Consider the following 26,114-nt stretch of genomic DNA (forward strand, 5'->3'; position numbering starts at 1 on the left):
TAAGGTTGAGGCTCATTGCAAAATTGGTTTTACTGAATTAGTAATTATGAAGCAGCTTTACAAAATAGTGTGAAATACCTACTAGATTTACTGTTTCACCTCAACTATATGGTGCTAGATAACAGAATTTTTAATGGAATATTTTTACGTTTGACAATTTGTTTTAACATCCATTCATAAAGTGTTACAAGTTTGCTTTGAACTGCTTGAAAAGGCAGATGTGACAACAAAAACCTTGAAGATCCATTACATTATTAATATAATTTTTAAAAAGGTTAAGGAACTTCAGTAGTTTATTATAATGCTAAATAAAATTGTTTGTAAATATCTCAATTATTGAAACTGCCAGTAAGTTCAGATAACTTCCAGTTTCATGTTGTAGAAGGCATTGTAGTTATTAGCGATTTCAAGTTACTGTGTCATTAAATTTATATATATATTATATATCTTATTATACAGAGCCCATATTTAAATATTTGCATTCTACAGATTCTCAGTGTTGTCCTTCTCATTGGACTGAGAGAATGTTTAGCTTTACCTAATGCTTCAGTTGCTTCTCCATGAAGTCATCTTATGTTGTCAGTCATCTCACTTGGCAGGGTTTGACTGCTGGTTCCAGCTCAAGCTCATGTATTAAAGTTTGACATTTGTTGATCAAAGTTGATATTAAGTGCCTACTAAGTGCCTAGTTAAGTGACTATTGGACTTTTCTATTGAAGGATCCCACATTATGGAACTCTGGCTCATACTGAAGCACTTTAAATGTTCATAATAATGTTTGGGATAACACGAATTCACAGTTGCTTGCTTGTTTCTTATAAGATCTTAAAATTTTCATTTATATTTATTTCTGCTACAGCTTCACACAATAAATATCTATTCACTATTCTACAACAGAAATGTTTGTCTCCTTTAATTAAGGAAAATAAGAAGCCCAGAGATCAATATCAGGAGGGCAACAAAATGTTTAGGCTAATTAATAATGGTAAAACAGGAAGAAGAGGTTAGTCAAGCTTTGAAGAAATTAGATGGTCAGCTAGCAGATCCAGGATTTCAACCCAGTTGTGTTTGACTCTAAAGTCAGGCAGTTCTTTTTCAATGCTGCTGTCCTGCTTCCATAAATAGATGTCACAAAGCAGTGGGGCAGAGCTAAATCAAGGAATTAAATGCAACAGTGTGAAAGGTTTTTAAGGACAAATATTAAATCCTACACTTGAATTCAGTGGAACAACTGTGAACAAATGGATGATATGTGGGTAAATGTGGCATATGTCAAAAAGATTTGTTTAATGTAAGTTCAATGTTAGTCAACATCCTGACAAGGTCAGCTAAGATTACACCCTGACCAGCATTTAAAAAAACAAAGCACAAAATTGAGATCAAATAAGATGAGAACCCTTTTTTATATTGCATGCCTGCATTTGAGTCTTGATTTCTTTGTTCATCTTACATTTCAAGGGAACCAAAATTTATTAAGAAAAGAAGCAATAAAAAGTTAAGAATGCATGGCCTATAAAGAATGATGAAAAATGAAAGGTGTTTAGTAGGGTCTCAGAAAACTTGGTTGAATATGATAGATGCCATCAAAACATGACCTTTTTAAATTAAATTTATTGGGGTCACATTGGGTAATAGGGTCACATAGGTTGCAACTATACATTTGATATATTATCTGTATATTGCATTGTATGCCCTACCCCCAAAGTCAAATCATCTTCTGTTACCATGCATTTGGCCCCTTTACCCTTTACTACGCCCCAATCCCCTTCCCTCTGGTCACCACCATATTGTTGTCTGTGTCTATGAGTTTCAGTTTTATATCTCACATGTGAGTGCAATCATATGGTCCTTAGCTTTTTCTGACTGACTTATTTCACTTAGCAAGGTCCATGCATGTTGTCACAAATTGCAATATTTCATCTTTTCTTATGGCTGCATAGTATTGCGTAGTATATATGTACCGCATCTTCTTTATCCAATCCAGTCTTCTTTTGAAGGACCTTTGGTTGTCTCCACAGCTTGTCCACTGTGAATAATGCTGCAAGGAACACAGTGGTGCATATATCTTTGTGAATAAATGTTTTTCAGTTTTTTGGGTAAATACCCAGAAGGATTGCTAGGTCACATGCTAACTCTATTTTTAATGTTTTGAGAAACCAGCAGACTGTTTTCCATAATGTCTGAACCAGGTAACATTCCCACCAACAGTGAATGAGGGTTCCTTTTTCTTCACATCTTCTCTAACACTTGTTATCACTTGCCTTGTTGATAATAATCATCGTAGCAGATGTGAGGTAGTATTCTATTATAGTTTTGGTTTCCATTCCCCTAAAAGCTAGTGAAGTTTAGCATCTTTTCATAGACCTTCTTTTGACACTTTTTAAAAACATAGTGACAAATTTTGTTCATATTTAAAATTTATAGCATAAAATTCAAAACTGAAAATTCTTTTTCTTCCTATTTTACTTTTGTGTAATTTACTGTACATCTTACAAGAATGTAAATGGTTTACTTCAAAGGGCTGGCCAGTCATAGAAGGAAGAAAGGAATGCTGAGCATTTACAGCTCCTATCTTTTCTGGAATATTGCAGTAGTTTCCATAATTCTCCCTAAGATCCATGTTTTGCCTTCTCTTTGCAATAGAAAGCAGTATGACAGCTTGGGAGTGGGGAGATTAGGGGGTGGAGGGATTGAGCAAAAAGGAAAAAGGACTCATGGACAACAGTGCAGTCATTGCTGGGAGGGGGCAGTATAAGGAGTCTAAATGGTAATGGAAAAATATAATAACAATTAAATAAAAATTATTTCAGACTTGAAATCAATCATAGGGATCAAAGAGAGGATAATAAAAATTAATATTTAGTTCAATCATTTGGGCTCAGATTCTGTGTGCCTCTCAGTCATCCAATTGCCCCCACCTCAATATGTTAGTGTTGCAGAAGCTCATCTTTATTTAGATTGGTGATGTTCAAATATTTCTTAGGAACTCTTGCAACTTTTAAAAATTATTGAAGACCCTAGTAATTTTTTAATTGTGAATTATCTTTCTTAATATTTACTATATTAGAAATTAAAAGTGAATTTAAAATATTTAATTTATTTTAAAATAAACTCAATACACGGTTACATGTGACATTTTATGAAATAATACTATATGAAAAATATTATATTTATTAAAATATTGTATTTCTGAAAACAAAAGCTTAGAGGAGAAGAAATGTGTTCCACTTCTGTAAATTCAATATCCAGCTTAACAGAAGATTTCTTGGTCCACATATCATATAACCGGGAAAATTCCATTGTAGATTCATGAGAGAATGAGAGTAAACAAGAAAAAGAATGTCTCAGTTTTATCATGAGACTAGTTTTGACCTCACACTCCCTTGAAAGGGTCTCAGCAACACTTGTGAGCCCCATAACACACTACTTGGAAAAGCAATAGTTTAGGTATTAGGTTTTTATTTTTAAAGATTTTATTTATCTTTAGAGATGAGGGAGGGAGGGAGAAAGACAGGGAGAGAAACATCAATGTGTGGTTGCCTCTCTTGCACCCGCAACTGGGGACCTGGCCCTCAACCCAGGCATGTGCCCTGACTGGGAATCGAACCAGTGATTCTTTGGTTCACAGGCCAGTGCTCAAACCACTGAGCCATACCAGTCAGGGCTTATATCTTTTTAATTATGTCTCTTTCATAATTATAGATAACATGTTCTATATAATCGGGATCATTGACATTCAGTGAAATTCTTCATCAGAGAAGCTAGTGATTGAAACCTAGAACACAATTATGTGGGTAAAAATTGACTTACGAATAAGGAGACAATAAAAGTGTGTGAGTGTGCATGTGAGTACATATGTGCTTACACATATGTTCTACACATGTAAAATATGAATATGTCCCCAATCAGTCAATTAAGAATGAAGTAATAGAGACCAATCAAAAATATAAATGGTATCAAAGATAGTGTGTACCTCTGTCTTGGATGTAAAAGTGTTAAAATTTATTCAGGTCATTTGACACAAAAGTAAAATAGTTATTGCATGAAACCGGATAGAAAGCTTTTTATAATTTTGTAGACAACATTAGCAGGATGTAAGTCATTAAACGATTATATTAGTGCTGAGCCAGCCAAAAGAAGGAAGAGACCAAGTTGCTGAATTGCTTCTGCACAGCCCACATTCTGCACGTGTAGCTGTTTAAATGTAGTTTGCAGTTCACTCTTGTGTAGGAACCTGCATATCGCTTATGCTTCTGGCAGTGCAAGATGCCTTGGTGTCCCCTGTGAGAAAGAATTAACGGATTTGCTATAATTAAAGCATTCATCTTTCAAGGAGCTTTCCTTTCATATCTTTATTTCCCTTTAATTTTTAATAAACTAGCATAATGAGTTGCCCACTTTGCCAAGAGTATGATAAAAGTATTGGTTAGTGAATACTAATTGAACTGAATTGGCCACAGGTGATATGAATTTTACTTTTTGAGAATTCTGGGAATATTAAAATTATTGGGAAACTTCACTTGTATCTAGTATTTGGCATAAATTACAGATATTATTTTTTCAAGCCAAGTCATTTTTCTTCTGGTTATAGATCTCCAGTAAATTTGGGCGGCCTTTAAAATAATGATTTAAAATATGACCAGGGGTAGATTACCTACAACAGGGAGCAGTGGACTGGGGTGAGTTAGGCCATCATTAGATACCATTAGGGACTGTTGAGGATACTGAGAGAAGTAATTCAGGCAACAATGTTGTAATTACAACATGGCAGTAGGACATCCACAAAAAGTTCCCCTCAGGGAAGCTCAGTACAGCCTGAAGGTCATATATATGATGCAGATGAAACAGAGGCCCAGACAGTGTTGGAGCAGACCACACTTGCACAGATCAAGGTGCCAAGAGACTGACATCTGAGAATGTGTCAGATGACAGGGTTTGGGGTAGGACTGGCCATACCTGGGGTAGATGGGGAAGGGTAGTAACATCAATGAAAACTCAATTACTAAATGTCCTATTAAAGAGGGAAACCTTCTGTAAATCAGGCAAGATGCTGTATCACCTGGGAGTGTGGAACAAGCATGTCCTGGTTTTAATGATGCCAGCCAGCATTCTTTTTAGGCTATCTGCAAAAGAATTTCAGCTTTATGAATGTTAATTAAAAACTTTGGAGTAATTTGACATAAATCTTTTCTTCAAGCTTATCCCATGATCTTACATGCTGCAGAGGTTAGTAGAAAAAAAATGCCATCTACCTTTGGGAAACGTTTTTCTAATATGATAGGGCGCAGTTTTTGATGTATCGCTTCTTTTGAGCAATGGTTCAATGCCAGTGCTCGTCTTTTCCCTAGTCTATTTTATGAAATGCTTAAGGACCATATGAAAACTTTTGGAAGTGGCACACCCTCCCATTTTGGGTATATTCTTTTAAGTTTACGTGGAGACAGGCTCTGCTGATTCTTTTCATTGCCAGTTATTCTTATTTCTCTTAGTGGCACGTCTGCTTTTCATCATGTTCTCGGAGGCATATGCATTAACTCATTGAAGCCTCTTGAGCTCCTCCAAATATATGGAAGTGCAATTCATTAAATGATTCATTAATTGTTTTAAAACCACAAGGGCCTCCTTTAATAACTTGCTAGAGCCTGCAATTAAAAAAGTGTCCTAGTGCCCTCAAAATGGAGCCTCGTTTAATGACTCAGACACTCTTGAAAAGGGAATTTATTAACTGACCACAACCATGCCAGGGTTATAAAGTGAACTGAGTTGCTTCTCTCAGTTGCTTTCTTTTCCTTTCTGTGTGGCCTTCCCAGTATATCTTGCTGAGGCACCAACTACAAATATATATTGTCACTAGAAGCTTATAATTTTGCAATTTTAAGACTAATATGTTCCTCAGCCTTAATTTTAGACATTTACAGGCAGGAAAGTCATAGACTAAGACAGATCTTATAACTTGTGCTCAGAGATGGGTTCCATAAGAGATTGAGCAGGGAACTCGTGTAATTAAAATGAGTGCTTACTATATATAGACAATGACTATGTCTATATTTCAGTTTTCTCACTGGAGCACTCCTCAAAATACTGTGGGTTGTAGGTTCTCATAGCAGTCTGGATTTGAAGCAGTTGGGGCTTGGAGTAGCCCCAGGCAGAGCAGGTGGTAGAGGTGGTGTCCTAACAGAGCCTGTCATCATTCCAGTTTCATGTGTCAGGGTCCTCTGTCATTCATTCATAGTTTATTTGTTCATTGCTCCTTTAATTATTAATGCCCACTCTGTGACAGCGAAGGTCAGGGTGTCTATTATATATTTTATAAATAAATGAATTTGGGGGTACCTCTGATTTTCTCTAATTCCTTTAAATCTTATAGCCATGATGGGAACCTTTTTTTTCAATCAAGGGTTGCTGAGTCCCACTTGTAAAGGTCAACTATGCATAAGCATACAACACACATTTATGTGATACGGTTTAGTCTTGTGCTTGTAAAATACACTTAGATGTATGTTCATGTACATGCATATATAACTAATGTAAGTATTTGTCTCATTTTTTTGTATCTCTCTTATTTTTACTGGTAATCTGCAACACATATATATCCTTCTTATGGAACTCTAAAATACAAATAGCCACCTGGACAATTTTTTTTTCCTTTTCTGTTTTACTTGAGGCTTCCTTTTCCTCTGACTTCCCCACTTTCTGTGTGTGTGTGGCAGTTTTAGGGTCCGACCACTGTTCTTCTTTCTTTCTCAACATCCTGCCATACATTCTCCTTTTTCTGCCATTCTCTCTTCAAATTTTCTTCGTCTTCCAGCCACCAGAAAATATCACTGCCCAGCTACAGGACTTAGAATATTGGACAGTATGCCCTATTCTCTTTTAAAAATTACTGGGTTGTTAGTATTTCTGTTCTTTGTTGTAACATAGAAAGGCAATCGTATAATGCTTTGCTTGTCACTTTGTGGATTAAAGCACGTGATTTCTTGGCTCTTAGTTTTTCTTGTCCTGACTTATCCTATACAAACTTTTTTTTAAACCTCCTTTCCTGGTACTTCTCCTTCCCTCTTTCTCTTCTCCTGTTTCCTATTCACAATCTTCGGTAATTACCATTCACATCTGTTAAATTGCCTTACAGGCTTTTGAATAGCTTAGCCACAGACTCTAAACAGGAGTTATAATTTTCTGAGCTGTGCTCCTTACTCCTCAACTACCTACTGCAGGCGCTGAAAAGTGAAAGCCACTGGGTCCCCACCTCTGCCTCCTGCTCCAAAGCTCCCTGAATCTTACCTACAAAGAAATTAGGCCTGATTTTTAGACCCACTGCCCTTGGGAGGTCATTTACCCATGTGGTGACTGTGAAGCTAGGCACGATTAAAGAAGCCTCTTTTTTGCTCCTAGACTAATTCCATTTAGCTTTTATAACTTAAAGTAATACTCAAGTCTAATAATGCAAAGAATTGGTTTTACCTTTAAGGTCTGAATAAAGTAAATGCCAAATGACATTTCATGTGGAATTGCTTCTTTGATTTAAAAAATTGGATTTTCATTTTCACAGAATAAGAGATCCTTACGGAAACAAAAAGGACTGTAACTTCATTCTCCTGTTACATTCTTTTCTCTTAATGAATTTGCTTGTTTCCGGGATAAAAAAGGGCTCATGCAAAGTGATACTTCCTTTTGTTAATGAAAACCAGGAGTTTAGAAATACAGAATTTGATATAGTACAAAGAAACTCCAAGTTACATGAATATTTACTACATGAGTCATATGTATCTCATACTTAATAGGTACTGGATTGAGTATTAAGTAATTACAATAGCTATTACTTAAATCTCTTTTTTACTATGTGTCCGCCACTGTCTAAGGACACTCAGCTGATCCTCACAGCCACCTGAAGAGGTGTGTGCTATTACTGGTTTTGAATTATGGATGAGTGCTTGGAGTATGGTGAGGTTGTATGTTTGAAGTTGTCCAAAATTAAACAGTAGAAGTTGAGTCAGGATTCAAATCAGGACAATATGGCTCTCAAGTTTTGCTGTTACACCCACAATGTGCCCTGTCATCCCAGTGCAGGTAAAGAAAAGGCTTGCTCTTGACATTGCAAGCCAAAAGTGCTTGTGAAAGTGATTCTGCTTGTGAAAATTTATGGTGTAAACTTACAACTATGACCCCAATCAAAGTTTCTGGATGCTATGTATATATGATTGCTCATACAAAGAAATATTGATTGCTATGATTTAGTTAATCAGGCTCCTCCCATTATTTCCTCTCTGACCATAAAATCTTAATCCTATGATACATAATTGATTTAAAATAAATATAGTTTCTATTAATAAAAAGAGCCTTTTAATACTTTGAGATTCCTTTCACTCTTTCTCTCAAACTGCCTCCACATTTGATGGTCACTTCATACAGCAATGTTTTATATTCTCTGATGTGTCTACACAGCAGTAAGTTTCAATATGTATTTGTTTATCTCTAAATAAAACCCTTGGTGTACAGAGCAAACTGAGACCCAAGCCAGACAACAGGAGACAGTCTTTCTTACTCTTGCCTTAGTTGGAATGCCCTTTGCCATTATTATGACTCACCATTGTCATCACAAGGAGCAGGTTCATCCAAGGCAGGTCAATTCCATAGTTACTGAGAGATCTAGGTTTAATTTATCTTATGTCCTCAGGCAGGGTTTGGATCCAACTTTCATGAATGAAGGATAGTAATCTTATTTAAAGGGGCTTATATATGTAATCATATATTGCTAATCAGCTTATGGAGCCTATCAGGGGAATCGATTCAGTGCAGGGCCTGCAATGGTTTCAGCTATGACAAGCACACACTTATCTAGGAGTCCGGTGTGTTTGTGATGGAAAATTGCATAGTTATCCATATTAAAAATATTGTTAATGCTGAACCTTAAGTCCCACTGCATATTTTCATGGAAAAAGTACAGTATATTTGTTATTGCATGAGTTGAAATAGTTGAAGGTTTATAATAAATTTACCTGGATTACTTAATTTTTGTGTAGTGAATGACTATACATGCATCTTTATAATGTTCATTCTCAAAGTCCTAAATGCCTTTAGAAAGCCATGTAGTATAAATTAATTGAGGGAGGTGTTCCTTTTTTAAGAATGGCCATACACTCCATATGATGACTCTAAGGCTTGTTTTAAGTTAGGTGGAAGTTCTGTGCAAAAAGAAATATTTATGTTCAACATAATAATGCCTTCCTTTGCAAGGAAACAATCCTTCTGAAATTAAAGGCACTGCTTTAGAAGTTTATATAATAAACAGTTGAAAATAATCTTACAGACAAAACCCACTGTAAGTGACAGTTTATAGTTATTAAAACAATCCCCCAACATCTTTTTACTTTCTCAACAGCATGTCATGAGGGCAGATGATAGCTCAGTTCTGATCAACTAATTACACAGCCCTTCCCAGAAATGTTTTCTTTCTTGAAACCTCTTAAGTGAACTTTGAAGAAGAAACCTGAATATTCATGAATAGATTTAGTAAGTGATTTGAGTAGTCTGGTCCAGGGTCAACCATGCTAACATCTCTATTCCTTTGAACCCACTCCAGTGCCCAGTGGTTGGACCTGGTGGGGTTCCATTCCTAGAAGTGGAATAAAGCCCGAGAAACATCTTGGTTCTGAGATACCAGAAGGAATCAAAGCCCAATTTTCAGAAGGAGAAACTAGTCTGGGCACAGTTTCACAGGGTGGAGGTGCTGCAGGACCCAGGATTGGGAGAAAACTTTGGGAAGAGACAGGTGTGCCTGAATGAGAATTGTCAGGTGTCCTTGAAGTGTCCAAAACCCGAGGAATTCTGGGAGACCAAAGGACTGGTACTTTGCATTTTATAACACAATTCTAAGCAGTTCATTTGTTCCCTAAACTTTTCCATAACATAGTGTGAAAGTCTCCTATGTATAATAGTCCCATGAATCAGATATTTATTTGAATTAATCACTTTCCAGTTTCTACAATTCTGTGTTCTAAGTGGTAAGTCAGTGAGTGGGTAAGAAATTCATTTGTTTGTATCTCCTAGTAGATACTCTTAATTGGATTACTTTTCTTAACAGCTAGGAGAAGTCTAGAGCCTGGGGAATCATTATTGTTTTTAGGACAATGATAGATCTCCTTCCTTAGATGAATTTAAGACTTACCTTGTTTAGATATCTTCTATATTCCAGGGTAATATGAAAATACTATTTCTTTTTGTTATATTTCTTCCATGACTCTCTTCTTTGATATTATAAAGAAAAATATTGTATTTAAATTTTTAATATGTTTATATAAAAAATATGTATACAAGGAGACTTTTTAAGAGATCATGCAGCCCATCATCAGTTTCATAGTTGAAAACACTGACATCCTGAGAAATTGAATGATGTGGCCAAGGTCATACAGCCAGTTAGTAGCAGAGCTAGAAATAGATGTTGGGTCTGTCTACTGGAAGTATGTATGATGATACATGATGATTTTCTTATATAATTATTAACAATTATGCAATAGGTAATTTATTATTAAATAATGTATAATATAACACAATTTTAAAGTAGAAGAATTGGCTGAAAGCTATATTTTTTAATTAAAATTTTTACTGTCACTTATAATGCATTTCTTCTGTAATCAATGAAACTGAGGCATACCCCCCCCCCTCCCACTGTCAAATCTCTAAGGCAGGTTCTTTTTATCTGGCAATCAGAAGAATGTGTGAGGTAAAGCTGGAATCTCTGACATCCCTTTATTGCGGATTTTATTACAGTATTCATGCATGCACGCCGCCACGGGCGTGTGCTAGACCACCAGCTGGCTGCCAACTGCACTCCCATTGCTCGTGGTGCAACCCTCGCTGCTCACCGCGCAACCCTTACCGCTGGCTGCCGCATTCCCATGGGGGGTTCCTGCCCCTTACATATTATGCATAGACAAAGCTGGCTACTAGCCAAAATATGAGATCAATGCTTATATAACTGTGATTGTGCTGCGCACGTGATCTAATTATTATTTTAAGCAGCCCATGCCTAGGCATCCTGGGTGAGGGAGCCTGACAGACTCTGTTGTCCTCACACACACACCATAAATTCCACTCATCAAATAAAATATTTTGTCTTGACTGTGATTTACTTTTTAGAAATAAAAATGAGCAACACTTTTCATATAGACAGATGACTTGAAATTTAGCCTTGAATTATATACTAAGTACAAAGAAGACAGTTCAAACTCAACATAAAGTTTAGATATTAAACTTACCTGTAGTTCTATATATTTATATGTGACTTTTTTGAATGCGCACTTAAGAATTTTACTGTTATTATGTATCTGGAAATATTAAAACAGGTCTTCATCCTAACTTACATATGTCTTTCAAGCACGACTGGTAGAAAATTAACAACAATAAAAATTAACTTTATTATCCACAATAACCAAAACTAACTTTAGTTTAGTGTGGCAAATACAACCAGTAAAAAATTAACACCAATAACAAAATTTAACAGCAGCAACAAAAATTGCTTTAGTTTATGGAATAACAAATACATTTAGCTTGTAAACCAGGGTCCCTTCTCGTTGCCTCTGTGTTTCTGCAACAGCAGAGTGTGAGGAAGTTTCCTCATCAGTCTAGGCTGAGAACTGTCCCACAGTCAGACTGAGAACTGTCCCACAGTCAGATCACTGCAATTATCAAACCCTAGGGTATTTGTTCACTGCCCTCTGCCACATTTGACTGGGAACAGTTCCTTGCACACAGCAGGTATTCATTAAAAATAGCTATTGTATTAAAGCATGAATGCTTGAGATAAGCAAATATGTACTTAGACCTGCAATGGTGTAGCCACTGTGCTAGGTTTTGGGTACAAAGTTCTTGTCCTTGGGAGTTTAACTATTTTTTAACCCTTTGGGCTACAAAACAGAAAGAAAGGAACCTCAAAAGATGACCCATTAATCACATCAGCACTCACTCGGGCTTTGCAAGAAGTAAGGGAACTGGGATTATTTCCTTTGTCTTCTACTCTCATTTGCTTTTCCTTTCCATCCCACAGAATCATTCCAGTCTCCTCCGATACCTCTCAGAGAACTTGTCCCCCTGATTTCTGCACTATGGTTGTTCCTCATAATTTTTGCATTATGGCTATGGAAAATTGGCACACTCCATTGATACATTAAATGCTTAGGGGCTAAGAATAAATTAGCATAATGTCTAAATTTTTGTCCAACCAGGTAGTTTATATAGATCAAACAACCTGCCTGCCCTCCATCTGCTGCTAAAGCTAGTGAAGTCCTGGTAGAGAAGCATTCTGACCTGTGAAATACCAACTGCTGCCTAATTAAAACATCATTTTACAAAATTAATGGAGGAGATTTTAATTGCACACATTGTATGAGAATACATACTCATGAAGCATATTGAGTAGCCTCAAAAGAACTTTGTAAGGCCGGGTCACTATAGTCAACATGTACAAAGGAGCAATACCTTGCTAGTAGTTGTGGATAATTAACATATATTTGGTCTAAAAGTATCACTAAACTCTTATTATTGGGGAAAAAAACAAGTTTTTAAAAAATTACCAAAAAATTAAAATTAAATGTGAAAAGATGGTAGGATAATGGGTTAGTATTATGTAAGAACACAATGTTTGTTAAGTATTTTAGATTTCTTTAAAATCTGCATTCATAATATAAAATATTTTAATAAAATTGTAGTATTTTTATTATAATCTCTGGCTCACCTATTCTGATTTTATTTAAATTTCAAATCTTTATATTTCTTGGGCCAAAAACTTCTGATTGTTTGACTTTTTGTCATATTCTCTTAGGTTAGAATATAGTTTTATTCAGTCTTGTAGATGCATCATAATGGGAAAAAATGTATAGACATAAACATACAACATTACAACATATCACAATTCTTAGATTTTCAGTTGGCCACAATAAGATTGTTTTTCTGTGTCCCACTAAAAGGAATTTTAGTGATTGCTTCCAAGGGCATATAGAAGTGAGATTTTATTTGCCAACTTCTTTACTTAACTATCTGTATCATTTCACAAAGGAATTGAAAAGCACACAGTGACACTGAAGTGCAAATGGATGCAATAGAATTGGAGAGAATATGAAGAGCAAAAGATGAAGTTGGGGCTAGGAGGTGTATGGTAGGAAGTGATACTCTGGAATGACAATATATGAGCTACATATGTCTCAACAATCATTTGGTGAAGTTGAGATTTTTGTTCTGATCTTCCCAGTGCCTGAAGCAAAAAAGGAAGTTATTAGTTATAGGAATCATTGTTCATTAGGGAAGTGCCTACTACTTTTTCAAAAGAAAGAAAATATCTTAATTTTAGATAAGGAAAAAGAAGTTGTGTACTGTATCTTTAAGAAAAGGCACTAATGCATAAAATTCTCTACAACAAACATATAATTTAGGAATAATGGGTGCCTCGGGGCTTCCTATGTTACAATCTCTGTGAGTCACGGACATATGCCATTAGGAAACAGGATTTTAGAAATTAAGTAACTAAGTAACAATTCCACGTTTGAGGTAACATATTTGAAGTCTATAAACCAACTCTTGGGAAAACTAACACTCTCAAATCCCCACTCTAGCAAGTGTCGTATAGAATAGGACATCTCATTGTCAGGAATATTGGCCAGCCTTGTCTTCTATTGTTCCTTCTCAGATTTATTGAGATATAATTGATATGTAATATTGTATAAGTTTAAGGTGTACGAAGTGTTGGTTTGATACATTTCTATATTGTAACATTATTATTACCATATCATTAGCTAACACCACCATCAAGTCACAGCGACTTTCAACTGTATAGTACAATATTATTAACAATATTTTGTATACCATGTTGTATATTAGGTCCACAGAACTTACTAATCTTCTAACTGGATATTTGACCAACACTGTCCCATTTCACCCATGCCCAGCTCCTGGTAACCACCATTCTACTCTCTGTTTCCAAAAGTTCAGCCTTTTTAGATTTATAAGTAATGTCATTCAGTATTTGTTTTTCTCTGTTTGACTAATTTCACTTAGCATAGTGCCCTCATGTTCCATCTATATTGTTAGAAATGTCAGTATTTCCTTTTTTGTTCATGGCTAAATAATATTTTATTATATACATATATTAAATATATATAAATTATATATTTTATTAGATTTATTTTATATACATATATCACATCTTTTTTTTGGTGAAAAGAAAAAGAATTGTTGATTTAAAGGCTATATAGATTTAGATTATTTGTGGATTTCTGCCGTAATGTCTTATTTTCTTTAAAACACCCACAAACACATAGTTCTGCCTCCCCCTACCAAAGCAGGCTAGTTTTAGAGAAGTCAGAGTTACAGTTTTTCTACTTCCCAGACACAGTTCAGTTTTACCAGCAGCTCCCAATCATTCGAGCCTGATTGGGGAGGTTTTGCCTGTGTCGTGGTGCCCTCCAGCTCTTAATGCAGAACCAGGTGGAATTCCCAGCCTCCTTGTAAACTGCATGGAGTTTGCCCTTTCCTTTCAAAGCCACATGGTATTCTCCTATATATCATATCTTCTTTATCATTCTTCTATTTATGGACATAGGTTGTTTCCATATCTTGACTAGTATGAATAATGCTGCAATGAACATGGGAGTGCAAATCTATCTTCAAAATGCTGATTTAAGTTTTTTTGGCTGTATTACCAGAAGTTGGCTTCCTGGATAATATGGTAGTTCTATTTCTGATATTTAAAGGGACCTTCATACTGAATTTCATAGTGACTCCACCAGTTTACATTCCCACCAAGAGTTCTCTTTTTCCCACATTGTCTCCAGCACTTGTCATCTCTTGTCTTTTTGATGATAGCCATTCTGACAGATACGGAGCAAAAAAAACAGGGATAGGGACTAAAGTGTGTGTGCATATGCACGTGTTCATGTACGCATATATTTTAAAATGTGAGTTTTGTTATTACTTAAATATAGTGAGGCTGACAGATTAGAAGATGATTTCAATTGAAAAGATAACTTGATGTAAGAGAAGGGGACACACTGCACCACACAGGGCTACATAGGGAAGCACAGGGGTCGGCTAGAGGCATGGGACGTGAAGGGAAACCATGAAGAAGAGCCTTTATTGCAGTTTCCATGAGAAGCAAATGGTGAGTCAGGGAAAACAGGCTTAAGATTGGCTAGTCTGAATAATTTTCAGGGCTATAGAGTATAAGAGTTGTCTCTAGTGGTTTGGTATGTGATCCCAGGTTGATTAAGGCAGGTGGATAGTGGCGCTGAGATTGAGTTTCAGTCAGAGGAGGTGGTTGGGATTGTGAGCCTTGTATTGATTTGGTGTACAGATGGAAGGTGTGCTCTTAGGATGGTGGTTTAGTATCTTTGGGCTAACCTTGGGAAGGGCAGTCCCTCTAGTATCAGCAGGGTTTCAGATGTCAAAGGGTCAAAAATACAGAAAATAAAAGAAATGCAACCCTGGCTGCTGTGGCTCAGTGCATTCAGCGTTGGCCTGTGAGCCAAGTGTTGCTGGTTCAATTCCCAGTCAGGGCACATGACTAGGTTGCATGTCAGGTCCCCCAGTTGGGGGCACGAGTGAGAGGCAACCACACAGTGATGTTTCTCTCCCTCTCTTTCTCCTTTCCCCTCTCTCTAGAAATAAAATAAATAAACAAACAAATAAATAAATATTTAAAAAAGAAAAAAGAAAATCAAAGAAATGCTTTGTGTGGTCAGAGAAGATTTCACATATGACATAGGGCCAAGGCTCGAAGTTGACTGGAGAAGGAGCCATGTAGTTGTCTGGGCTCTAGGCAGACAGAACAGTAAATACAAATGTCCTGAGGGAGAGGCATACTTGCTGTTTTCAGGAAGCAATATGGAGGCTGGAGCAGAATCAGTCAATGCAGAAGTCAGAAATGAGATCAGAGATCTCAGGCAAAGGAAGAGATCACATAAGCCTGGCAGGCACCAGGAGGACTTCAGCATTCACTCTGGGTGGGGTGAGCCCACTGGAGTGTTTTGAGCAGAGGAGTGACATGATCTGGCTTTCATTTTAATGCAATTATTCTGGCTGCTGTGCTGAGAATAAACTACAGTGGGGGAAGGTTGGGAGCAAGAGAGTAAGTTAAGGGGCTATTGCAATAATCCAGGCATGAGATGGGGTGTCTTGGTCCCAAAAGTTCCAGTGAAAGTTGTGGAAATTAGTCATATTCTGGGTCTGTTTTGAAGGTAGAGCCAAAATTATTTTCTGAAGACAAGATGAAATGTGAGGGACAGGAGCTAGGAAAGAAGCAGGCTAAAATTGGTCTATTGTGCACTTTTACAAGAGTAATTCACCCAGAAAATTTATCCCAACATAATATATTTATGCTTGAAAATCTTTTACTGATCAGTTTGCAATAAAATGTATATAAATTGAAATATAGCATGTATAAGTTCTCTGTGACTATAATTCTAAATGTGGTAGAATTATTAATATAATTGTAAGAATTGCCTTATTGATCAAAATGTCATGACTACATTCTCTATTACAATAAACAGTTATTAAAAATTTAAAACAAAGTACTGTTGAAATTGCATTTGAAAGAGGTGTTGGAGCCTTGACCGGAGAAGATCTTCTAATACTAGTATGTTGAAATATCCTGTTTGGTGATTAGGAGGATTTAACATGCCTAAGAAATGCACCAGAATAAGATTTTGATGAGTAAAAGGTGTTCTCAAGGAGACCAGTTAGAAGACATAATGAATACGGAAGTTTAGGATCAAGATTGCAAGCATTTATGTTCTCTCAGGAGTACATATAACCCAATTTGAAGGATACCAGTATGTATAGACTAACAACTAATTACCTGGCAGTGTAGCTTACATGTAATATTTTATTTATTCCTCACAGCAGTCGTGAAGACTTCATCAGGATATTGACCACAAGCCTTTTCACATATCCAGAGAGGGGCATCTTCTAAAGAGAGGACACTAAGCTCTATTCCTATATGGGGAAGATAGCCTTATCCTTCTTTGCTGATCATTACTATATTAAGATCATCTAATTTATTTTTAGTTTTCATTACTAAACAATTCTTATTGTCATTTTACCACTATATAAAGTTCTCTTCAAGGAAAGAATACACCAGCAAAGCAATCTTTGTGACTATTTGCTAGGGCTTTTAATGAAAATAGTGGCATTCTGGTTTGTATGTCAATGTCTCATGAATTTGCTAGTGTGAGTTTATTGCTTGGTCACCCAGCTTCTGTGGATAAGAACTGAAGCTCTGGAACTTTGAATAAGGTGACCAGTCTCAACAAAGCTGAGAATCCCAGAATCAAAATCTCAGGAATGTCAGTTAACTATTGTGTAGTAGAGTTTTATATACACATACATGATTATGAAGCAAATCTCATTTCTTTGTTTAGATTTATGCTCATCTAGCTCTAACTAGTCTTTACTTTTTGTTCATAGAAGAGCTAGAGTTTATCCCAGAATCCTACCACCTCAGCAATATATTATCTAAACACAAGTTGGCAAGAAGAAAGAGATTGATAAAGCTTGTAGAAACTGGCATATATTTTATCAAAGTCACAAATCAAACCTTATAAAACCTGACAACAGTTTGGCAAGAGATTAGAGGAATGACCAGATGGCCGCAACAGAATAGAATAGGACCAACCAATCTGTTTACTGATTTACTTGCCTTAATTATTGGATTACTCATTCATTCTTTCATTCACTTCTTTATTCAGTTATTCATTCATAATGCATATTCATTATGGGGTCAAGCAGTATTCAATGTGCTAGAGATATCAAGAAGAAAAAACCATGAGCTCTGCTTTGGTAAGCTTTCTGTCTAATGGCTAGAGGGAATAGACAAGTGTAAGCTATTACCAAAATGATAATGGTGATGATGACACCTTTTTCTGTAAGACTTTTACCATAAACTAGACACTATTCTAAGGGCCTCTAAAGCTCAAATACCCAAAGTGCTATCAAATGCCTATGTTCAATGTATTGCTAGTGGATTCATTGTGATGTCATTAGGATGCCATTCGTAATTATGACAGTGGAATTCTAATCCCACTTAAGAAAGTATTTAGTCAAGGACATAAAATCAGTGTTCGTGTTGTGTTAATCAGCTGCACACATTCACAGGCCTCAGCGGTACAGAATGATGTTAGTCTTTGTAGTCCCCATTGTGGAACAGCAACGTCTTTGACAGCCAACAACCCCAGGGATGAGGACATCAAAGAACTAAAAACTGTATGTGTACGTGCTTAATTGTCTTCAGGTTTGATGAATTTGTACTGATGAACTACTTTCAGCTTTGGAAATTAATTATATGATGATGATGATGATGATAAGAAAACAATAGTTATATGTCAGGTAGTATATGTGTCCTGCATTTGTCTAAGCCCTTTAAATGAGTTATCTTACTGAATTTTCACAGCACAGTGAAGTAGATACTGCTATTATGTCCACTATCCCAGAGGAGGAAAATGAGTTGAAGAGTCTTACGTGAGGTTAAGAATCTAGGGTCTTCTTCTAAATAATAAAGGACCAGGTCTTCCTAGCAGAGTACTGATAACAACCCTCTCCCTTTTTTTCACCTGAATGTTGAGAGTGATCACTTTTCTAGTTGCCATTTGTTTTTTCCATTGGAAGGAGTGGTTGCTATTGGGCGAGATGCAGGCCAGTTGAGCTGCAGTCAAAGGCAGAAGACAGCTCATTCTAGTTTCTGTCCTTACCCACTGCCATAATCTAATAACCCAATACATCCTACTTCATGCCTCATCTCCCCTAAAAAACTTGGCCCTTCTCTGGGGTGTGGGCTCCTCTCCAGGAAATGAGCTGCAGGTATGGCCTGGTGTTAATCTTCATTGACCCAGGACCATAATATTTTGAGGCTGTACAGATTATCTAGTGTGCTTACTTAAAAACAAAAACAAGAACATTAATAAGTGATATTTTCATCATTTTTGGTATAGTAGTAAAAATTTTCAATTGTGTTTGCTGAATGAAATAAAAATTTAAAGATGACCTTTCTACCTATATCTCATCTCTACACATTTTAAGATAGGAGTTCTCATCTTCATTTACTTTAAATACTTGATGCCTCTTCTCTCCCTCTCTTTCTCCTTTCCCCTCTTTCTAAAAATAAATAAACAAATGAATAAATTATTTAATAAATAAATAAATACTTGATACCTCTTTAAACATTTCTAATTCGCTGTGGTCTAATTTTAAATGAGATCTTTTTTAGCTGTCTCATTCAAATTATCTAAGGTTATTGTTTTGCCCTACGAAGCTCCCCACATTTTACAATATGTTGAGTCAACTCGCTTGAAACACTGTAATGTCAGCCACAGTAGGGTCTAGTAAATTTCATTAAAGAACAAAAATATTTTATCAATGGGATATATTACACTATATTTTGTGTTATAGATCAGTATTTAAAGTCATGTCATGCAAAAAGAGATAGTGAATAAATAGGTATGTAATGTTTTGAAGTGCATGTTCTGTGTAAGTAAATTCTATCTCTGGCTTTGAAATTTCTCTCTGCTGCATCTCAATATACTTCCCTGAAGCCATTTCCTTATTTTAAATAGTCTCTACTCTATCTTGGTTTATTACTTGTGTCATATACCCTGGACTTAGTTTATTTTTCTCAAACTGATTCCACATGTTACTTTCAATCACTGCAGCTCAGGTTTTGGGATGAATGGCCCTGAAGCATTTTCCTTGTTTGCCATTCTGCAAGGATTTCAGCCTGAGTGCACAGAGCCAGCAGAGCTGAGGTGGGGGATGGATGCATTGTCTTAGTGATGCCTGCTCTCCCGTAAACCAGCGAGACTTAAAAATAAATTAGCACAAACTTGTTTTATTCTTTGTCTATAAATGTAGACTTTTACAAGTTCATCTTGAAATCAAGTTAATCAAGTGGGCAATAATCAATCTAGATTTTTCCCCCTTTGAACATTCTGGTATTTTGTCTGAACTTACCACAGCTGGAGTTTTGCTATAACATGAAGAGAATGGGCATTTGGGATGTGAATAAAAATTATTTATCAAATATTTCTCATGTATATGAGCAAAGAGTTAATTATTACCTTACTCAACTTATACTGCCAATGACGTTGATATATTATTTTTTCAGGATCCAATTCAGTGGCGATACCCAAACTGAGTGCTGATATTAGTAACATCTATTTTCTTTGCTTCTCTTTAAGGTCTATATTTTACTTATTTTAACAACAATCATATTTAACAATATGATTAATTTTGGAAAATGTTACAAATTGTTTTATAAGTTGGTAGTATATAAAGTTTAAGAACATAAAAATAGAGACATGAGAGAAGTTAAGTATAAGTAAATTTATAAACAAACTTGGTTTTTCTCTAGACAATGAATTTTCCTTCTGAAAATCATCTGATGCTCTAATTACATTTTTTAAATTACTCTTTTAACTATATAGTTCAGAAAGCCAAGAACTGAAACTTTGTTTATGTGGAACTATTCCCTAAGGCAGTTTAATTATCTCAAGTGCAATTTTCAAGACTCTTAAGCCTGGCCCTGAGAGAGCATGACCTTTAATAAGATCTGATGTCTGAGTTCTCACAACTTTTCAGTTACCTGAATGTTTTTTGCATGCTGCGATACACAATGAATTGAATTGCCATAAGAAAATCTATGAACATCAGTTTTATTTCTATAAATAAATTTACAACTTTAAACTTAATGTTAGATTATTTGAGATTTTATATTTTATTCATTTATTATTAATTATCAGTAACTTATTTGGTAACTAGATCATTTCCTAAAATTAAGTTAAAATTTAATTAGTATAAATTTGTAAATTTCTTTGCTTCACTCTATTATTTTGATCAATTATGAAAATAATAGGGCCTACTGTTTGGGACACTGCTGTCATCAGTCTAGAGTAAGTGGTAGTATACCTTCGAGGAGGGTAACATTCATTTTTTTCTATTTTTCATCTTCTATTAAACCTTTTCTAGTATCTTTTGTACTGCTGGACTATTGTAGTCCTAGACTATTTAGTTAGAAAATAGAAAAGTTAATTTCAAACTAAAATGTTTATTTTAATTCTATTCAAATTATGAGTTATAGTAGTCAACACACACACACACAAATGATGCTCAAAAGGAAAAGATAAGATATTCCATTCTCCACCCAAAAGGAAGATCCAGCATACTCACAGAAACTAGAAAGAAAAGCAAAGAAAGAAAAGAAAAAACATCAAATTATATTACTTGAATAATTATTTTCTGTTCTTTTTTGCAATTCTTCTTGTTTTGTGGAATATTAAATAATAATTATAAGGTATAATTTATTTCTCTTGTTCCTTACTTTTCCTCCGTATTTTAAGTCTGAAAAGAAGAGGAGGGTAAAAATATGTAAGGATCAGGATTCCATTACATTACTGTCTTTCATCAGTCGATTCACTCATCATTACCCAACAAGCTCTAAAGTTAATTAGAATCTCTATGTCCAAGCTCTTTATTAATGTAACAGTATTTTTTCCTTGAGAGAACTCACAGCTAAAGATCATGGTCTGCAAATAATGCTCATGACCATTCGTGTGAAAGAGATGATATGTAAAGGATTGAAAAGCTGTGTTGACTTCGAGGATTTCTTGTGTGTGTTTTTAACTTTCAAGGCCAAAGCATTTATAAGGTAGTGTAGGGACAAAGAAATACAGAACAAGAGCTTGGCATTTTTATGTAATGACCTCATTTATGTATTTGGACAACTCTGTGGCATACACTATTACCCTTTTTTTTTGTGCTGGGAACCTTGACCCTTAAAGAAACTTAACAAAACTGAATCCCAAGGTCAACAGTACTGAGTACAATAATCAAAGTCTATCCATATGTCTTTGTGACTTGAAACTATCCATATACTCTTTTATATTTTAGCACTTTTATTATTATTCAATGTTTCTTTTTGCTTCTGGTAATTTTCTTTAGTCTGAAGTATACTTTATATGATATTACATCATGGTTTTAATTGTTATTTTCATGGTATATCTTTAGTTTTGCCCTACCTTAATCATTATATTGTAATTGAGTTTCTTGTAGACACCACATAGTTGGGTCATTTTTTAATCCACTTTGCCAGTTTCTGTCCTTTGATTGGTGTATTGAGAACATTTATACTTAATGAAATTATTGATACTTTATTAGAATTTAAGTCTGATGTTTCACTCTTTCCTTTGATTTGTGTTTTTCTGCTTCTTTTTTCCTGCCTTCCTATGGGTTGTGTGAATATCTTAGTGTTCTATTTTGCTTTATCTATAGCACTTTTGGGCATGTCTTTTGGGTTTCTTTTTTTTTTTTTTTTTTAGTGGTTACTTTAGGAATTCTACAATGTATCCAAAACTTAATTACAGTCTAATATCATTATTTTGTCACTTTAAGTAAAATGTAGGACCCTTACCCCCTTTTCCTTTTGCCCTCCTCATTTTATAATTTAGATTTTTTACGGGTCTTTTTTATATATATTGAAAACTATGTTGGAAAATACTATAATTTTTCTTTCAATCATTTAAAATAAGTTTAAAACCTCAAGAGAATTGAGCGTTGGCCTGCGAACCAAGTGTCACTGGTTCGATTCCTAGTCAGGGCACTGACTAGGTTGCATGTCAGGTCCCTAGTTGGGGGCGTGAGTGAGAGGCAACCACACAGTGATGTTTCTCTCCCTCTCTTTCTCCTTTCCTCCCTCTCTCTAAAAATAAATAAGTAAATAAATAAATAAATAATTTTTTAAAAATCCTCAAGAGAAGATGATTAGTGTACTTTTTACCCATATATTATCTGTTCTGTTGTGTTCTCTTTATTTTGATATTCCAAGTTTTCCTCTGTTGTCATTCTCTCTGTTTGAAGAACTTCTTTCAACAGTTCTTTTAATGAAGGTCAGTGAGTCGTTCTTTGCATTGCAAGGTCCCTGGAAAGTCTGCCTTCGGTGCTCTACCTTTCAGAGTCTTCTGCTGCTGCTTTCCTTCATTTTATCTATGGTTTTAGGCACGTTTTCTCCATGATTCCAGAACCAGAAGTCTTCCCTATTCTTGTTTTAGCACAGCATACTCAAATCAAACACAGAGTCTCTAGCCTCAGCAATGTGGATAGGAACACAGAGCTCATTTCCTCCTTTCCTCTATCTCAGGTGGAGTCCAGGGTCTAACAGCCAGCTAGTGCTTAACTGTTCACCTCTCGCATACTGTGAAAAGAACAAAGTGCATCCAATTTGTAAATGCTCTGTTAGTAAGGATGTGAGCTATATCAGATTAGATAAAGTGTTGAAGGGGAAATTATGTGGAGGACGTTTTCTTTTGCTTTCTTTTCAAAAATACATATGGATGGCTGAGAAGTCCAACTTAGGAAAATAAGTAAATATTGGAACAGAAATGGTAGCTAACAATTATTTACAGGCACTATGCCATGCCAAACTATTTACAATATTAAATCTTACAGTGTTCTCTGAAATGACTATTAATATTACCTCCGTTTAATAGACTTGGAAATTGAACCTCAGAGACCAATCTCAGAGCTACATGGTGGCTGTAGAGCTACAATGAGCTCAAACTTTCCCTCAAACATCTGTGTGTTGGAAATAAATATGTCAAGTACCTGGGAGACATTTGATGCTCAAAGATAGGAGTTACAGTCATAAATAAATATTATTCTTTTGTAGTTTAAATGATCATTTGACCTAAGTATTATATATTCTTGATTTTTCAGCAGTGAAGCTCAAGAACAAAATTCCATGTGTATGCAGAACACAAGAGATTTTTCTAGCAACAGTGGTTAAATATAGCCTTTCCATCATTCAAAAACAGAGGTATTATTGCTACAATAGAAGTATTGCCAAAAGAATCTAAAGACCTTTCCTTTTATAAAAGGCTTACTTGCCGGAGTGGCTGTTGACTGAATTTCATCATTTAAGTTAGACAGCTGGTCTTGTTTCTTCACAAAAGTGTGTGGAATTTATTCACTCAGGGCTGAACTTAATTCTGAGTCCTGCTTTGTATTACTCAGAGTAGCACCAGGCTTTAGTTCTAGCCAGGGGACCTGGGCTGGCCACAGATGGGCATGGACTGGGGTTCACATGGCCCTGTAACAAGATGAGAGATATTTTGTGTTCATGGTGGGCTGCAGTTGGACTGAAGCTCTGGCAGGCTCTCCTACAAACGAAAGTGTATTTACATGATACTTTGGATCCATCCTGAGGTTGATTGTCAGAAATATTTCAGAAACTTAAGTCATGCTTCATACTCATCAAATTCTGTGAATCTCCTTTGAATTTTGGATGTGAATTCTCCCAAATGATTTTGCAGTTCTGTAAAATGTCTGATTCAGTTAAGCCCCAATGCTTTTAGCAATGACACTTGAATGCAGTTTCTAGTTGTTAAATGCACATGTTCAGTCTGAATTTCAATAACTGTCCTTTTAAATTGAGGCTGTTTGTGTTCTCTCACATCAGGAAGAAAGGAATTCAGAGAGTTTTGGTCTCTTAGAGATCTTTAATTTTCCAAAAGCTCTGATCTGTGTCAACAGCTGAGCAAACTTTTTAAGAGGTATTTAAAACCTACTCATCTGAATGCATTACAATAAAAAAAATTAAATGCTTATATTCTGCTTTGGCTTCCTCTGAATAGCTCATAAACTGGAGACATGGATAACAAAGAAAACACACAGTCCTGATCAGTTTTTTTCCATTAGATTAAAGCAGTGAACCTGATTCACAAAGTTCACAGCACACACTTTCCCAGTGGATGGTGCCAAGTTGGGCACACCATGTTTCTCTTTGGGCTTGAATGAATTTGTGAAATATTTCCATCCTTTCTTTGCAGGTGTCCCATCACTAGTCAGCCCTTTTGCGGTTCAATCTGAGTTCTCACACCCCCTTTCAGCCATTGGTTAATTTGTGTATGGCAGCCGTATAGATACTATCTTCTTGCCAGAAATATTAAGCAGGGCAACCCTGAGTTTACATGAGCAGCAGTAGGCATGGCCATTTTTATCCATCCTTCATTTTACAGGAGAAGAGACTAGGTTATGAGATCATGAGAGCTGTGGTTTGAGACATGCAGCTGGTTCTTGGCAGAGCCAGGAAGTCCCACCCTGGTCTCTTAGAATAGAATGTAATTAACCTGAGTTGCAGTAGTTGAAAAATAGCTTTGCAGAGAAGGTGGGGCTTCTGATCAGCCTAAGAGACGAGAAGCACACGCGTAGGTAGAGTTCGAGTCCCACAGTCTCTGTAGCCAGAGACTCTGTGACAGGGAGGCTATGAAAATGATGAGAAACGTGGTTGGTGTGGAGGACTGCACATGCCAATATTTTCTAACATTGAGTACATTAAGCATCAGCTGCATAAATTGACGCAACTATTTTTTTAATTAAAGGAAACTAAGCTAATACATGTTTTTTAAAAAATGGGGTTTGCCTTGGCCTGAGTAGGGGTGAAAGGGTTGAAAATTGTGGGAAAGGGTATATTAAAGAAAAGTAATACATTAACATAGGCATTGCTTTTCTGCACTCTAATATCTACACTCCCAAAATTGTGTAAGTATGGAGTCAATTGAGCATGATAAGCTTTTCTTACCTCAGACAGCAAATACAGCTTTCCTAAAGGTCATCTGTAAGGATGAGCTCCTTTCAGTGGCAAGCAGCGCACTGCTAAGAATTTCTAAATCGTGAAGTGTGGTATCACGTCTGGTGTGCATGTGTTGCAGGACATATAAGCATTGTTAAGTCAAGTGTAAATGTGCATTACTGGATCTGAGTGTCTGAGTATTTCTCACAGGAAACAATCTGGACAGTTATTAACACGTGATGTATTATTGCAGGCTGTGTGAAGTGCAGTAGCAATCACATTGACTTAAACTTAGTAAATTTGTAAATACAGAGTATTTACTGCATTGCTTTGTGGCTATAAATTAAAGAGAAATGTAAATAGAGGGTCTCACTCTTTGTAAATGGCTTCTGATGATTTCTAGTAGTGTGTTGTTTGAACATTGCTTTTTAATCAATGCAATATCCAAGATTCTTATCCAAAATTTGTTTTAAATTATAAGAGGAAAAAACAGCAAAATTAATAGCTCTTGTAGCTG

The 26,114-nt window shown here is 35.8% G+C and overlaps 1 protein-coding gene across 1 annotated transcript in view; it reads left to right on the forward strand.

The window, feature by feature from the left end:
• PLXDC2 (plexin domain containing 2) overlaps positions 1-26,114 on the forward strand; it is a 420,883-nt gene that overhangs the window by 60,315 nt on the left and 334,454 nt on the right. The window lies entirely within an intron of this gene.

Source organism: Furipterus horrens, unplaced genomic scaffold (assembly GCF_987537825.1).
Source record: "Furipterus horrens unplaced genomic scaffold, mFurHor1.1.pri manual_scaffold_2, whole genome shotgun sequence".
Taxonomy (NCBI): domain Eukaryota; kingdom Metazoa; phylum Chordata; class Mammalia; order Chiroptera; family Furipteridae; genus Furipterus; species Furipterus horrens.